The sequence below is a fragment of the Passer montanus genome, unplaced genomic scaffold (genome assembly GCF_014805655.1).
Source record: "Passer montanus isolate IOZ18808 unplaced genomic scaffold, ASM1480565v1 scaffold31, whole genome shotgun sequence".
NCBI classification, from domain to species: Eukaryota; Metazoa; Chordata; class Aves; order Passeriformes; family Passeridae; genus Passer; species Passer montanus.
In genome coordinates this window covers 7170149-7185584 of record NW_024367819.1, presented here as the reverse complement: position 1 = coordinate 7185584, position 15436 = coordinate 7170149, and the positions used below count along the sequence as shown (strand labels likewise).

Sequence of the window (15436 nt, the reverse complement as noted above, 5' to 3'; positions counted from 1 at the left end):
ACATCCAGGGAAAATTGCACTTTTGTGCAACATCTTCATTCCTATGCAGCATGCTTCAAATCAAAATCCTCCCTGTCAGGAGACACACATGGATCCATCATAACTCCATGAGTGCACAATATCTATAAAGGCCACCCTGAGTACTGTGAAATTTTATTTGCTTTTATAGCAAAAGGAAACAAATTGAAGCAGTCTTTATATACTCCCAGCTGCAACTGCTTGAAAATGGGAATGCAAAGTATTCCTACAGAATAAGAACTCTTACAAGATCTTGAAGGGCCACCACCATGATAAGAAATCACCTTCCCATTTGATAAAATTATTTTAAGCCACATTTTCTGGCTGGTCCCTCAGAAATCATGACTCTGACATCACCTGTGAGACCTTTTTCTTTCCTGTCTCTTCAAGACAACCTCAGAAGAAGATTCAGTCAGAGCGAGGTTGTTTATGACTCTAATAAATAGCTTCCATAGACCATCATTAACTAAGTTAAAGAAGGAGCATATGACAGCTGCAGACAAGTCTGTGGTTTTCAATGGAACTGGCCAGTAAGTGGTGTAGAGATTGAAGAGCTCAAAAATTGTCCTTCTGTAGACTGTTCTTCATCACCATGACTAAGCTCAAGACAAATCACTTCCTAACACACAGGCATACCCACCATCTCTCCATCCTTGCCATGATCCATGCAGGAAGAAAACAGGTTGTATATAAACTTCTTCTCTGTACTCCCCTTATTTAAAAATACAAGCAAGCAATTGACTTTCACCTCTAACATGCTGCTTTGCATTTGATGGAAGTGAGTTCCTCTGAACACCATAACTGAATCCCTCTGGTGTATTTGTGTCCGTTTGTCTATGCAACAGCCTTTGGCAGACTAAAAATGTTTAGTTCAGTCGTTTTCCTGCTGGGCTGCATGACATATTTCCAGATGATTTACCACACAGCTTCCTGTACTGTGATGAGACATCATCTGTTACTCTTCAAGCAATTGTACTTCATGCTGGTTGCAACTTCCTGCTGGGTTTTTTGACCAACAAAATTGTGAAGATTCTGGAAAAAAAATCCATAAGTGTTGTCTGAGTATTATTGCTTTATATCAAATTAAATTGACTATGATTTATGGGTTGTCTAGGTAGACTCATAATGGTAGATAAGCTACAAGAGAAAAAAAAAAAAAAGCAGCAACATACAAAATATTCTAGTAATATTACAACAGAGAGAAGTAGACCAAGAAGAGTTTTGTGGTCTTTTTTATTTTTGTCATAATGAATTCAGAGTTGTTCACAGTGACTGAATAAACAAAAAAACAAGATTTGAAATCTACAATTCAGAATGCAGTAATGCCTCCAAGGAGCAATTGCAAATACAGCATTAAAATGACTCATTGACTCCTGTGTATTGACCTAATATTGACTTTACTAGAGATTAAGCTTCCATAAATTGGCTGGGGAAAGAAATAGCAGCATAAAGATTTCTAACTGGAATACTTCTGCATATGCACCAATTCAGCAAAACACTGAATGTTGTTTACCTTTATGCAAAGTTTCTCTGTATCAGTGTCTCAGCCTCTGATGAACTAAAAGTGATTGTTTCTGAGCAGATGAGTTCATTTTGGTCTGTTGGTGTATATTCAGAGGGGAAATCACTGGAAAGAGATTCCTTATTTTGAGAGATTATCTACACTAACATCCTCATTTGAATGACATGCTGGGGATTTTCAACAGTTCCTTAAATTATTTGAATGAGAATCACATAGCATACATTTGAATCCTTAAATAATTTACAACATCATGAATACTTAAATGGATTAAAATTTAGGTTGGTTTTTATTATTTTATTTATTTAAGGATGAGGAAGACAAATTCCTTTATAAGAGTCTTGTTGCATGAGGGGTATACACACAGAGAATGAGAGACACAGCAATCCTGTTTTCAACAAAAGAGTTATTTAAATAAATGCATTGGAAAACCACTTAGAAATCATTATTTAAATGTGGTAGGCAAACTGTTAACTCAGTCTGAAATTATTTTATATTTTCTATGGGTATGACACTGATGCAAACTAGATACTCAAAACCTGTAGTAACTGCAGCAGTGTCCTGGTTCTGGCCCATAACAGCAGGAGGAAGTCTGGGATGATATCTTATTATTTGATACTGCTGTATGTCACTGCCAGAGGCAGGGAACAGGGACTCTGTCTCTCTTTTCTGGGAAGGAGGCATGTCCCTTTGTGGTGGAACAAAAGCATGGGTGAGAAACCTGTTGATGTTGCTCATTGTTTTGGGCTCAGTGGTGAGCATTTCTGCATGTGAAACGTTCTCTTTTCGTATATTCTTGTTAATATTGTTGTTGCTACCATTAATTTTCTAATCTCGTTGATGTTTCCAGTAAATTGTTCTTATCTCAATCCCTGATCTTTGTCTTTTGTGACAACAATTCTCTCTGGTCACCCTCATGGTGGGGGAAAGGAGGCAGAAGAGGCAGAAAAGGGAGCGAGCAAGTGGAAGTGTGGTTTGGAAAGTCTGAGTGGGAGAACTAAATAGGAGAGTAGCATTCCTAAATCACGACATACAGTAATTGTTACTTTGACTGGATTTTACCATTTAATTTATGTTAAGCTTTATTTATTTTATGCTTTTCCACACAAGTTTTCATTTTGCTCAGGATGGCACTTTTCATATTTTGAAAACCAAACAATATAAGAAACACTGAATCAACTGAAAAACTGTAGTCACTTCTTCACTGTGGGAAGGAGCTGCAGCGATCAGTGAGTTTGCATTCTGTCATTCAGTTTGTTTTAGGTAGGAATTATTAACAAATGAGGGATTTGGATGAAAGCAAATGGAGAATAAAGAGAACTTTATTCCAAAGGTCAATATGAGAGCAACCCTAAAACACAGAAGTGTTTAGAAAGAAAGTGAAAAGCTAAGTCAGCACAAGGGATTTGAAGCAGATCAGAGAAGGAGAAATAAAAGTGTTTGAATGGAAATTTGCTTCATTCATAGCAGAGAAATCAGGTTTATTTTTAGGCAAAACATAACAGGCACCAGAAAAATATAATGTGGACAAGGGTGCAAAGAGGTGCTTGCATCAGAGCTACTGTTTTCAATAGAAATTGTAGTAGGCCATGAACACCTTAGCAAATTACCATCACACAAGAAAAAGTTAAAACTATAGAACAGGTTGCACATTACTATAATTATCTGCAGACTTTTCCACTTCATAAAGCTGCTGTTATAACGTGCTGTTCAATAATATCTCTACCATAAACTTCTTAACTGAGGTTACAAAGACAGTTTTTTTCTCTAAATTTGTGACAATTACTGTTTACTTCTCTGCTCCTCTACTAGGATTTTGGTAATGGTTTGTACTTTACACCTTTTTTTTCCACTCATATATGATGAAGGTCACCACAAATTATGGCTTTTTTTAGCATGCATCCTTTTCACAAGACATTTCTCTCAAGGCTGGTAAATTGCCATTTCTCATTACTTCTGGAAAAGTGTTTGACTACCCTAAGTTGCATACAAATATTATTAAATAATTAGCATGATGTTTGTACCTTTCCTGGGATCTGCTTTTCAAAGACTTCCATATTTATTTATAAGCTGATAAAAAAGAAAATTATTTATTCAGCTTTCTTTTTTGTTTTTTTTTTTTAATGCCTAATAAAGCCATGAAGTTATGATTGTGACTTTACAACAAGAATAACATCAAACACCCAAAATTTTACCAGCTGCTTCCACCAATTTAAATTCAACTATTGTCTGTCCAGAAGAATGTGGTTTACTACCCCAGTAGAGAGAAAACAGATGCAACAGCATAATGCATGCTTGTTCAATGCCATTGCTGTCCGGCAATTTTGTCTCTTAACTGAGGATATGATGCACAGGAGCTGTTGAATTGTACATTACCAGCAAATATTAACAAGAGCACAGTTGGTTTATTCTAGACCCATAAAGCTGAATTACTAGTAAAAATATCTCATCTATATTTCATCAGTATCAAATGCAATCAAAGACTAACCATATCTAAGGGTGCAGAATGACATTTTATTCACTGTCTTCAGACCATTAATTCACCCAATCCTTTCCATTTAAAAAATCCTGAAATATTTTTATGTGGGTTCTTAGCTACTTAGCAATATGATATTCAGTAGGAGGAAATTGAAAATATCAGTGTGTGTCTCAGTACCTATCATTAAGAATTAAGGAATTTTTAACAATTTATGATATTTTATGCTATGTTAAAATTATTGGAATGACTAAATATTATTTATATCTGACTCTAACTATGTAAAAATAGGAACCTATAGCAGGCAACAACCAAAATGACAGACAGTTCTCTCTATCTTGTACTTGTAACCAGGCTGAATTTGCAAAGAAATACTGTGTCCACTTATAATGAGAAAAACCCAAACTGATAAAATGGTGAGAGGTTAAAGGAAAAATTGTGCTTAAGCATTAGTTCACATTAACTTGTAAGAACAGGATTTCTGTTGAGGAGTGATGGAATACGTGGTAATTTGGAATGCAGTATCAATTTGATCTTCAGATTTGGACACACAGATTACTGAAATAGAAAAAGAAATTCCTTCAACAAATCTTTTGACATACCATTGGGCTAACATAATTCAATGTATTTCCTGACTTTTTACATCAGGTATTACACACTTTAAGAAACAATGTCAGTCACAGAGATGATACTGAAGTGTTTTACCTTTAAAGGAGTTAAGTTCTTCTCACACTACTGCAAACATCTTGTTTCCAAGACAATTCTTTGATTCTTAATTGACCTTTCCTATTGTGTCTGTATTCTTGTGAGCTTTGTGCAGCTTCAAAGTACCAACATGCAATATTAAATTAGGATGTCAACTTGTTCATTTCTTTCCTTTTCTGATGTATGCCAGTGAGCTGTTCACAGAATAACAATTCCCCTGTGAAACACCCTACAAAAACCCTAGAGATGATTTTAAGGCAGAAATTAATCATTTTTATTATGTAATCTGTGTCATTCTCAACAAAACCATGACCACAATTATAAAAGGACCTTGCTTTTCAGTTGTGCTTTTTTTCTTTATAAACGACATACTGCCTTTTGGTTGAAATGAAGCATGCTGTAAATGATATATGAACTAAAACATGGAATTCTGCTAGAAAATGGGTTTGGAGGAAAAAAATCCCTGATTACTAGCATTCTTTAAAATGAAAAGAATTGAACTTATTTCTAGGATTTATAATGCTGTGAATAAAATAATGGTACTGGGAATATAAATGAGAATTGATAAAATAAATGACAAAGAGACTTAAAGCAACTTCTGATGAAAAAATTTTGGAGCGGATGACATTTTAATAGAGACATCTATAATAGGTATCAAAATATAAATTACTCTACTAAGTTCATCATTATTTATTATTTAGTTACATTGTAGAAATAATCATAGTGTGATGTAGATATTAAAAATTCTACCTTCTATTGTTATACAGAGTATTGTTTTTTCCTTTCTATAATTCTTTTGATATGCAGTTTCAAAGGAATTGTAAAATTATTATAAATTATTATCAAATTATATTAATTGCTATAATTATTATTAATATACACATTATTATTCATGCTATATTACTACTATAAGTAAAATTATAAGAAACTTCAAAATCATTTCTATTTTTATAAAAACACTGAGAATTTTTTTCATTTGCCTTTATAGGTAAATATTTGATTTGATGGTAGAAAACTATTGATTAGTTCTTAATGAATACCTGAAGGAGTAAAATTTATCTTTCCTAAATATGATTACTAGTCTATAAAATGTGTTTGGATAAACTGAACATGATGAGCTTAGGCTTTCATGAAAGCTAAAGTGACTGGTAGTTGAAATGTTGATTGCTAGATGAAAATTTTCCAGCTAAATGTTTATTTTTTATACCATCTACCATATGACGTATGTACATATCAAACTCACAGCTCATTACTTTGGCAGGAATAAGGTGGCATGTCAGATTCTTTTTCAAAGAAGTGGATACACAGACTGAATTTTAGTTTTATTCCCATATTTTAAATTAATGGTATAATATTTCACGAGATATACTTTCCATCAAGTTAATCATTTACAAACATAAGAGCTAGTGACGTGAAGGTGGCATTAATTCCCCTTTCCAAATATCACAAAATGTATATTGACACATCTCAAGCTCAAAAATATCTTAAAAAGATACAGTCAATTAAGTTAATTTACCTTCTCGGCACACTAATTGAACAAGTTACCATTATAAGATTTATCACTTAGTTATACCATTAACTGAGAACTTGTTTTATTCTATATTTAAAGTAGTATCTTAAATTTATTCTGGTACTTAAATGGCAAAATATTTAATTATATAAATTTTTCAATACTTTTATAATTTTCTGTATGAATAACTAAAAGATTAATACTGGCAGGTAGAAGTATATATATGTATATAATTTATATAATATTATAAAATATTATTTGAAGTACAATATGCATAGGGTTCTTCTTGAAATGCCCAGTAACATTATCTGAGGTCTATTTGTATCATATGGCATCATCTACCCCTTAAAAATTTAAAAATTAAAATAGATATTCTAACTTTAATTCAAGTATTGATGTGATAAATTGTTGAATGTTATAATTTGGACTGAAACAATTCACATTGTCTGTATTCAAATTTCTTGATTTGATTAAGATACAATGAGTTAGCAAATTTCAGTTTAATGCTGTTTAGACACATGATGTTGACTCATAGTTAAGCAAAGTGGCTTGAGACAAGTTCACATACATGAAGATTTATTAACAGAAAAGTTGCGTTGAAGGAAAATTAAAAACAAGAACTGGGTGAGAAGATAAGGGGAAGAGAGGAAGGAGATGCTATTACTGCTGACTGGAGCATGATCAAATCAAAGGCAGGTTCTGCATGCTAGAGCCACTGACTAGGAGATCTATTTACAGCAGCACTCTTGGAGTTGGCAGGTGCAAGATTAGAGGAGTAACAGCACAACAGCAATTGCATGAGAAAGCAGGGGAAAAACCCCTCCTGGTCAAGAGGAAGCTTGGCTGAAGGGTTATGGATCTGCACCTGGGAAGCAGCCCATGGATGGGCAAATAGAAGAAAGACCCTTACAAAACAAAAGGCAAAGTCTAAGGCAATTTTCTACAGCACATCTCAAGCCAGTGGGGACTACTTGTTAATGAGGCTAAAGCTGTTCCTGAAATAATTCAGACTATCTTGGTCTGCATGTGATTCCTGGCCAGTTTATGAACATATATACAGGGTATAGTCATTTTAGTCAGTGAGCTTGGCCTGGATGCTGTGGATGATGATAGATGGGGGCAGCAGGTCTCACCCCTTCCCTACAGACCCATCTCCTCAGCTGTGCCAGAGCTCTGGCTCCTGTCTTCTGAGAAAGCAATCCTCATGTCTGTTATATAGAAGAAGCCTTCACATGTGTTTGAAGGAGAGGTGACTGATTCTGACATTTCATTCACTGTCAAGAGATACTGTACAGACTATCTGACTTCACAAAAAATCATGTCTAGAAAAAACGATGTATACAAAAAAAACCACATTAGGAGTAAGTGACTCAGCTACATAATCATATCCTAGTTATAAAACTGACTGTTTAGCCATGGATTTTAACAAGATTTATTTGTTTTCTGTTTTCAAGCAAAATTTTAGGGCAACTCTCTGTAAGGAGCTGTGGAAAACAAATTCATCTAATGGTCTTCTGGGAAAAATGTAGAAAAACTGTTCAAGCACGACATTATTCTGTTATTTTGGGCGATGATGCATCCATAAAAGAAAAACAATCAAAATGCTTATGAGTCTATTTTCTTTAAAACACTCAAATACTAGTTTCCAAGAAAAACAAATATATCTTTACAGCTACAGAGATACCTGAAAATAACAAGTCCTGTTGTCTCATTTAAGTTGCAAAAGAGATGTTCATGTGCATTTTCTAAGTCACGGACATGAGTGATTTGCTATTTAGTAAATGAGAATGTGTGAAATAGATTTTGAATGTTCAATTCATAGGAATCAAGACATATGTTAGAATGAAACCTCCTGCATGCCTAGAAAGATAATTTTGCTAGTCGGAATAGTCTTAACTCATCATTTCAAGTGGAAGGGGACAGGTGAAACCGGAAATTTCTCCCCATCCAAACCATGGGTTTCTGAAGCTGTTCTTCTGGCTGCCAGGGACCCAAAGCACTGCTCATAATTCCTGTCTTCCTCAAACAAACAAAATCAAAATGAAATTAAAAACCTCCGCCAAGCCTAGCGCTGTGCCCTGAGAGGGCCTCCTCCAAGGAACTTATGAGACCTATGGGGAAAGGAGGAAAAGGACTAACCTCAGGGTCCTGAGATCTAAAGAAGGTTTTGGATTGTTAGGGATTTTGTGGAGGCTGTTTCTGACCCAGGACTGCAGAAGCCTTTTACTCTCATCATATCACATTGAAAGTTTTATAGAGCAGGTCAGGCTGACAGGGATGCTTGTGTCCATCTGCAGCAGAACACCTTCTTGAGCTGTGGGTTTATGCACTGGAGCCACCCTAATATTTTCAATTTCATATGTCATTGCTCAGTGCTGATCCACTGGAAAACAGCTGCTCAGATGTCCCCTGGGCAATAAATTTACACATAAAGAAACCTGAGGACCCATGTTCTTATATTAGTGATGGATGAAAATGTTTGGTATATGATAAGGACTGTTCCCAGGAATGATTAATTCTCCTTTTCTACCCTGTGAATGGGCAGTGTGTGAGAGAGCAGATTTTGCTGCCATGTTGTTTGTACTTCTAAGGTTCCAGCAGCCACCCTTTTGCCTCATCTGAACTTCCCCACTCCAGGAACTCCTTGGTTGTTTTGCCTTAGACAGTGAAATAAGCTGTACACATTGGGGAATTGTGATATCAGAGAAGAGCAGCAGAAAATTTCCTAAACACAAGAATTCAAATAGACCTTATTCCTATTCAATGAAGCATCTTCTGAAAAGCAGTTGTAAAACCAATACAGTGTCTTCCAGTGCCAACCAATACATTGTTACATGCTGCTTTTAAATAGTTGATATTTGTTATTTAAGGAGTAAGAAGGAAGGCAATTAATTTATTAACAACTTTTAAACATTTAACACATATAATATATCATTATACTCATATTGAAATGTGATATGCAAATGATACTAACAGATACTTAGGACACATACATGGGACTTTTAATCCACTCTACAGGTCACTTGGATTTAAAATTATAACTTGGATTAGATAATTATATTTCAATATCTGTTTTTGGAGAAGAGCAATTTTCTTTTTGGCAATGACAAGCAAGCTGCCTTTTTTAAAGAAACTTGCTTTGTTCTAACATGGGGAATTGGAAGTTGAATCTTAACAAATTCTGTTTCACAGAAACTGTCCCCTCTTTGTGTACACATCTTAATTCATATCCTAATGTTTTTCTTGCACTTCTATGTATAGTTAGAAAACAACAGAGAAAACTGATTTCTCACAGCTCCCTGAATTAGTATCAGATAACAACTTTTAGCTCTTTTCAATTCTTGAGAATAAGCTAGTTTTCATTTTAAATTTAGGGATTATTGTGCTTATGATGCTCTTTAGTTTGACTTCTGTAAGATCAGAATATTAATTTGTGCAGTAAGTGTCACAAACCTTCTGTCATAAGTATCTTCTGACTATCATAAATTTACAAGGTCAATTTCTTTCATTTAATGGATCTGACTTAATTTGAGTGTGAAATGTTTTGGCCTAGCTGTAACCCACTATTATAGCTAAGAATAAAAAAATCACTATACTGCTTGGTACTTTTTAATAGAATCTTTCACACTGTGAAGAGCACAACAATCTTTAATTCTCTCATCCTTCTGACCTATTCTGAACAACCTCACTCCATATTTGCTCCTTTAGTCCTGTATTTCTTATGTGCAATTTTATCATTTACCAAGGATTTACATATCCGTACTTAAACTTCTCAGAAAGAAAAATGAAGGTCAGGCCTCACAAAGAAGAAAGGTTTAGATCAGCTATTCAGAGTAAATTCTTCACTGTGAGGATGATAAGGCACTGGAACAACTTGCCCAGAGAGGCGAACAACCTCACTCCATATTTGCTCCTTTAGTCCTGTATTTCTTATGTGCAATTTTATCATTTACCAAGGATTTACATATCCGTACTTAAACTTCTCAGAAAGAAAAATGAAGGTCAGGCCTCACAAAGAAGAAAGGTTTAGATCAGCTATTCAGAGTAAATTCTTCACTGTGAGGATGATGAGGCACTGGAACAACTTGCCCAGAGAGGTTGTGGATATCCCATCTCTGGAAGAATTCAAGGCCAGGTTGGACAGGCCTCTGAGCAACCTGATCTAGCAGAAGGCCCAGAGAGGCTGTGGATATCCCATCTCTGGAAGAATTCAAGGCCAGACTGGACAGGCCTCTGAGTAACCTGATCTAGCAGAACGTATCCCTGCACATGGCAGGGGTGCAATTAGATACTTTTTAAGATCTCTCCCAACCCAAACCATTCTATAGCTCAACTATTATCAAGGATTATCTTCAAAGTGGACATAACTCTGAAGTGGACCTGCATTTTTCAATTCTAATGCTTTTTTGAAAATCAGTAGGTGTTGCAATGGCAAAAAGTATTTTCCATTGTGCCATCTTGCTTGCCACACAACATTCCATTTGGTCTGTAAACCAACGCTTAATTTTTCAATTCTTACTGTCTGAAAAAACTGTTATTATTTTTGCCAATTAGTTTAGTAGCAAGAGGCATTTAAATAATATTCAGTGAAAATATTTGTGATCGAGAATCAATATCACAAACAGAATCCAGAACACAGTAGTTGGAAAGACTACCTCATTTCCCTCCTCTTCATCTTCATTTTTCAATTATGAATTGTGGCAACTTGTTAACACTTTGTGTAATGGCATTTTATCTTTACTTTCAGAGTTTAAAAGGACTGGAAATTATTTTTTGTTCTGTTTGTTCTTTGACTTTAAATATAAAAGATGCTATATTTCATTTATAGAACCTCACAAAAGGAATGTAGATAGTTATACCAAATGATTATGTAAGTACCATTAGAAAGAGTAAATCTTGTTATGAAAGGATTCAGTGAGTTTTGAAATCATGGGAGATAACAGCTTTTTAAGTCCTTACCAGCTAAAGTTATTGAAATGTCGGATTAGTATTATGAAATACTATTTTTCTTTTACTTAAAAGAACAGTTTTAAGATTTTCTTGTCTGACAACAATGAGATATTCATATAGAAACAATATGGTGAAACAAATCATGTGATGCATGTTAAAATCTGTGAAAAGAAAATTATCTTAAAAGATGTGGAAGAGAATTTTATAGCAATGTCCTTCACAATGTAAATACTCAAAACTATGCAGAAGGTAAATGATCCTTCATTTTGGGAAATTTTTAGAGGCATTATTTTTCCACTTGCTGTGACTATATGCTGAACCTATTACTCTGTGTTTGCACTAAATGAGACTTGGAGGAATCTGAGTTTTATGCCCCATGAAGCTTCCTTTAGAGCTGTTGTCACATCACTTCATCTTTTTATGAACCAGTTTTCTGCCTCCACAGAGCCATGAAAGAGCTCACACAGACAAAAGAAGATGTCTCTTAGGACTCGAGTTATTTTCAAGACTCAAAGCTCTTCAGTAAATATAATGTGCTTTAGCGACACCTCTGCTAAGCCATTTTTCCACTTACATACTATAGAATGGGGAGGAAGATTCTTATGGAGAAAAAAAAACATTTAGTACAACTAACAGGAACTCAGATGGAAAATATCTTCCTAAGGAATCTTTACAGAAATGTGGACTTGCTTTGTGAATCTGTAGTGACATGTTTGCAGTATGTTTATGTTTTAATTAGTTGCTTTCTGTAATTTGTGACAAGCAATTGTTGATCAAGTTCATGCATTCATCTGAGCCTTACAACACACCTTTGAGAGCTCAATGTCAATGATCACTTTACAGATTTCAAATTTTCATAGTAGGGATAGAGACAGGAGAATCATATCCTGCCTTCAGAAATCCATCTCTACATTAGCATTGAATGTACATTTTGGTTAATTAATAAAAATAAATCTATACTTTCAAAGTAAAAGGAAGAACTGAAGTTTCACATGTAATCTGTTATTTTCTGAAAAAGGAGGGGGCATCAATTTTATTGTCCAAATTTCATTCTTTAAACTGAAATTTAGCTATTTCAGAGGTATAATAGCATGATTTGAACGCTAATTTGGTTCTTCAGCTCTTTTCCTGACTATAAAATGGGAGTATCAATGTGTAGTGATATGACATGGAATAGGAGAAAGATGAAGTAGAGAAAAATAAATATTAATACTAGAAATATTTTATTTTTTTACCATTACATAAAATACCTGTCAGCAAGTAAAATGAATACTTTTAATCAGAATCATGACAAAATTTGATTAATTATTCTGTTCTTGCTGTCAAATTGTGAGAATAATATTTCTGTGGTATAAGTGATGTCTGTATAGGTATCTCACATAATCTGTTTACTTAAATGTTCTTGAATAAAGAGAAATAGAATCAAAGTTATTAAAGTTGTATAATATTTTCTTCATGCAATAATGACCACATAATTACAAGAGTCAGTTATGTAATTATATTTGTACTTGAGCTTAGATTTCATGTAAGTGTATGCAGTAATTCAATTTCTTCTGCATGATTATGCAGTGTCATGAAAATTTAAATAAATATGGAACAAAGCAAAATGTGAATAATGTAAGTTATTAGAAAGAGAACTTGTTCAGTCCAAAGTTGCTTAATCATCATATGCTCAGTTTATTACTACACTTTTCCCTTTTATTACTCCCAAGAAATTAGAACAAACTTTATGGGCTCTCAAACCTGTGATTTAGATTATTATGTAAACTATGCTACATATTCATGTTCTGTAGACTTTCATTATTAAACAACTGATTCTTGGACTTAATAAGAATAATTTCTCAGAAACATCTTCATGAGCTCTGCTGTTGAGGATACAATCATGTTCATCAGCATATGCTAAGAAGGTGTGGAGTAAAGAGAGATGATGAGGGAGTCACACTTTTATTAGACAAGTGTAAGAACCTGTGGGGTATTTATTCCCATATAAACCACCAAAGTTAAAAAAAAAAAAAGGAAAAATAGAAATAGCTAAATTCTGTAGACAGCATAGGCAAATATATCTCTGTTTCAAATTATTTTCGTTTGGAAGCAGGTTCAGAGATCGCCTTCTGAAGAGGAATGTTATGTTGGAGGCTCCATGATTGAAGTAAATTAAGAGGTGAGTAGGGTTCAAAGCATGCTAAAAAAGTTAACAGGATTTTAGGAGATCATGCTTTTGGACATGACAACTAAAGTTTGAAGAAGTCCAGTGAGTGTGGTTCAGGTGTATAAGTTGAGGTACATCTGAATGTTGAGGAAATACTTTTTCTTATTCCCATTGTTCTTGTTCAACAAGGACATAGTTGAAAGCACATTACAATTTTAAATAAAACCCCAAACAAAACAAAAAACCTTTAAAAAACAAAAGTAAAAGAAACAAAGTGTGAGGATTCTATGAAAAGATCAGAAAAATAATGCAAAAATCTTTTGTCCCTGAAACGCATTATCTAGAAACTGATATAAGTGAAGGATTTCAACATGTTTCACTCTTCTACCAAATCTCTACAGATTCCTTAGGAGATATTCTGCAACTATAACAGAAACATTACTGGAAAAAAAATCTGAAGAGTAATGATTCTCCTTTATATTATTTTTTCTCAGCCAGGATTTTGGAAAATATTTCTTTGACTTTGCCATAATTTAGCTCACTGCATAGACTGATCACATTCAAGGGTAGATTCAAGGCACTGAGCTGACTAGACTTTCATAAATGTTCTTCTGTCTGTGTTTAACTCTTATTTAGAGGGAATTTTCATTTCTTGTTATGATGGATTTTTTAAAATGGTAGTTAATAGCTATAAAAAAATAGAATTCCTTCCATAAGAAGAATCGTGAAGTGGATCAAGTTTAGGTCATTACATTAGAAAATGCTGAAAGTACTTTATGCTATTTTACTTAAGTGTTTATCATCACTTTAATATTTAGAATGTATGATCTAATACTTTTTTGTCATATGGTAATTTTTGTGTTTGACTTTGTAATTTGGATGAATATTCTTTGAAGATTCTGATTTGTGTATTATTTCCCATATTTTAGGAAAAGCTGCCTGACAATAAGTAGTTCCACGGTCTGACATCAAAATATCTTCCATCAAAACCATGTCATTTTCATCCACCCTTGCTACTGTCCAAACTAATCTGTTACCTGACTATTGGGCCACTGCTGAAGACACAAGAGATTCTAATTATGGGAAAAGTGTTTGGTTTATGCAGCTTAAACAAAATTAGAAGTGAAGTATTTTATTGATTTCTTAAAGATACATAATTAACCCACAGACAGTGGATGAGGATCAACATCAACTTACCAACATGGTCCTAGGGACTTGCAAAGGATTAATAAATACTTACAAATTTGCTGTTTGCTTCTGTAATTATTCTCAAAAAATTCTAATCTCAGCCACATGCAGAATGATGGTAAATCACTTCTCCTTCACAGGCAAGGTTTAGTTTCTCACTTCTGGGACTGTGGTTTTGCTACTTGCAGATGCCTCCTGTGGGAGACATCAATAGTCTCATTTGTGTCAACATGTGCAACCTAAGCACCACATCTACATGTTTTTTGAACATCTCTGCTCCTCTCTGTGTGTGTGGGTGAATTAATAATGATATGAGTTTTGTAATCATGAATCTGAAATTAAGTCACTGTTATAGCAAATATTATTGAATCACATTATAAATAGTAAATTATTAAATGATTGAGTGCTACTGAACCCTTTTGAACCCTCAACATTTTTGTATCTGTATTCTCTTACCCTTGCCCTTTGGCATCTCTGGTGTCTGTGTAAATCATTCTAAATTGATTCTAATCTGATTTTCCTAAATAATTAATCCAAGTAGTAATTAATAGAGTGAACCTCAGCATCTAGTTCTGTCACAAAGTTACACTTTTGCAAATTCATACTAAAACCTAATTGTTTTGTCAATACCTGTGATGATGATTCTTTAGGTAGCCTAACCCTTCCATCATGAATACCCATGGTGGACACTGCAGCACCTCTCAACCCACTCCTTTCATTCCTGGGTCCTTTCCTGACCACACCCAGCTTTAAGATTTAGACTTGGTGCAATCTTTGAGTTAGGCTGAGCCAGTTGCTAAAATATCATGAAGGATTGCCTTATGAAGTGTTTCTTTTTTTTATTTTCTTTCCATTTTTGAGGTCCTTAGCTGTGAGCACAGCAATGTCTTTTTTGTTTATTTTTTTATTTGTGCCAGAATA

At 34.2% G+C, this 15436-nt stretch overlaps 1 long non-coding RNA gene across 2 annotated transcripts in view; it reads left to right on the top strand.

Annotated features, from left to right (window-relative positions):
• Window positions 1-14659, top strand: part of LOC120504896 — a 60349-nt gene extending 45690 nt beyond the window's left edge. For both annotated transcript variants that reach the window (XR_005628142.1, XR_005628141.1), the window contains 2 exons: window positions 13274-13339; window positions 14257-14659. This is a non-coding gene — a long non-coding RNA (uncharacterized LOC120504896). The remainder of the gene's footprint in view (window positions 1-13273; window positions 13340-14256) is intronic.
• Window positions 14660-15436: the final 777 nt, after the last annotated feature.